This window comes from Ruditapes philippinarum, unplaced genomic scaffold (assembly GCF_026571515.1).
Source record: "Ruditapes philippinarum isolate M1 unplaced genomic scaffold, ASM2657151v2 ctg2343_1_1_1_1, whole genome shotgun sequence".
In the NCBI taxonomy this organism is placed as follows: domain Eukaryota; kingdom Metazoa; phylum Mollusca; class Bivalvia; order Venerida; family Veneridae; genus Ruditapes; species Ruditapes philippinarum.
The window spans coordinates 65,698-68,661 of NW_026859218.1; positions in this window are offsets into that span (position 1 = coordinate 65,698).

Sequence of the window (2,964 nt, forward strand, 5' to 3'; positions counted from 1 at the left end):
TTTAGTCTCCTTTTTGATTTTTACTTGTATTAGTTCCATTAGTTCCATATGGTTGTACATGTATACAGGTTTTTCCGTCTTGTTAAACTTTGTCCAGAAATACAAATGCCACTGGATTGTGTATCTGCTTAGCTATTGAAAAAGCCATGTTGCAGCACTTGTTGATTGAGTAATTTAAAAAAAGAATGAGATTTCCTTCTTGAATTGGAGCCAGTGTTGTGATCTTTACCAGTGACTCATTAAGGCGATAGCTTGTCAAGCTTAAATTTTTATTTGTGTGTTGTTAAAGCAGCATACCTTCATAGGGTTCGTACAGTCTTAAAAGGTGCTTAAATTTGAGTCCCTGTCTTAAAAAGTGCTTAAAATGTAAAATCAATGAAATGTTTGCTCAAGGTAAAAGTAGGTGGTCAAATTGCAGTTCTTAACTAACATGTATTTGATTGGCCCTTTGTTGTTCTTCTATAATATCCTTAAAATTGTGGCCAGAATAAACTATCCTTCTTAGGTTGAAGATTGTGCCGATATATGTGCAACAAATGTGCTTGAAAAATGGGAAAACGTGCTTAAAAAGTCCTTGAATTTTGGCAATGGATGTTTGTACAAACCCTGACTCCAGATGGTAACTGTACTGTTGTTTCAAAATCGTATCTTATTAAAGTACATTAAATAGTTAAATAGAAATCAAAATGTCATTTTGAAACATGTTAGTTTTGTCAATTTTGGTTTCATAAACATAGTCCTGCTTTTCTGTTATCATGATATACCTTTAAATTTACTAAAGATTTTTTTCATCCAAGTAATTTCCGGTCATAATTTTTAACATAAAAGCTGTCGAAGGGAAATATATAATCTGTTTTGACATTAGTCTTTATCTGTGGAAGTGACATATAACTGAATTATGATACCATTATTATGCACTACAAAGTTGTAAAATCAGCTTGTCCGCCACAGTCTTCATATTTCGTATTGAGATTGGTCATGATTAGTAGATGACCCCTATTGATTTTAGGTCAAAGGTCACAGGGGTTTTGACCAAAATTGTTTGTCCGCCCAATAACTTACGAATCCTTTGACCCAGTCTTCATATTTGGCATGGAGGTTAGTCAAGACTATTAGATGAACTCAATTGATTTTGAGGTCACTGAGTCAAAGGTCACAAGGGCCTCATTTGACCCACAGTAATCATATTTGGCATGTAAGTTGGTTATGATAATAAGGTGACCCCTATCGATTTTGAAGTCAAAGGTCAAAGTCATAGTGTCCTTTAGTTCAAAAAGCTTGACCGCTCAATTGCTTTAGAACGCTTTGGTCAACAGTCTTAATATTTGGTATTGAGGATTGTTATGACTAGTAGATGAATTTTAAGGTCACAGAAGTCCCTAAGCTAACTTGACAACTTTCCAAAATGTAGAATCCATTGACGCCAAATGATGAGAGGTAGATGTAAAACGGGACAAAAAAGTCTTGATAGGACAAAAGGGACAAATCTCTCATTGACCTTGTATATCAAAATGGTTTCCAACCAATAACTCAACAGCCCTTGGCCCTTCAAACTTCACATATGCATTGGTCTTGGCCAGTAGATGATCCCTTTTGATTTTGTGGTCAAAGGTCACGTTCACCTTGTATGTACGAAAAAACAGTTTCTGACCAATAATTTGACAACCCACTTTTCAAGTGCATTGGTCATGGTCACATTGACCTTTTATACCAACACGGTTTCGGACCAATAACTGGACAACCAATTGGCCCTTTGCACTCAAACTTCACAGGTACATTTGTCTTGGCAGGGAGATAACCCCTCTGATTTTGGGGTCAAAGGTCAAATTCACCTTGACCTTTTTATGAAAATGGTTCACATGGACCATTTTTAGCTCACCTGACCATGAAGTGGTTGGGCTATGTCAGGCGTCTGTCATCGTGCGTCATCAACATTTTGGTAGTTAACACTCTAGCAGTCACAGTTTTGATTGAATCATAAACTTTGACAGAATGTTTGTCTCAATGAAATACAGGTCAAGTTCAAATATGGGTCATCTCGGCTCAAAATCTATGTCACAGGAGCTAGAAATAGAAAAAGCTTGTTAGAATTCTTGTGGCTGCAGTTTTGATCCAAATATTTTGGAAATAAGTCGATGATTTCTAAATCAAGTTTGAATATTGGTCGTCTCCGGTCAAAAACTAGGTCACAGGATCTAAAAACAGAAAAAAAAATCTTGTTAACACTAGTACTGGCGGCTGCAGTTTTGATCTAAATATCCTGGAAATTAGTCAGAAATGGTTTTGATGATTTCTAGGGCAAGTTTGAATATGGGTAATCTCTATTCAAAAACTAGGTCACAGGAGCTAAAAATAGAAAAAGCTTTTTAACACTAGTGGCTGCAGTTTTTAGCTCGACTATACGAAGTATATGGAGAGCTGTCCTACTCGCCCCGGCGTCCGCGTCCAGATTTTAGATTAAAGTTTTGGTGCAGTAAAATATTTTTCACTATAACTTTGTCATTTCTTAAGGTATCAACTTCAAACTTCAAATATATGTTCCTTATCATCAACCACATCTTATGTGACAAGGTTCATAACTCTAGCACCAATATTTTCAGATTTATCTCCCCTTGAACTTAGAATTTTCCTTAAAAAATACTAATTTTTACTGATACTTCTTTATTTCTTAAGGGATCAACCTCATACTTCAAATTTATGTACCTTATCATCATTCCCATCTTATGTGACAAGGTTCATAACTCCAGCACCAATATTTTCAGATTTATCTCCCCTTGAACTTAGAATTTTCCTCAAAAAATATTATTTATTACGGTTTCTTCTTTATTTCTTAAGGGATCAACTTCATACTTCAAATATATTTACGTTATCATCATCCCCATCTTATATGACAAGGTTCATAACTCTAGCACCAATATTTACAGATTTATCTCCTTTGAACTTAGAATTTTCCATACAAAATAT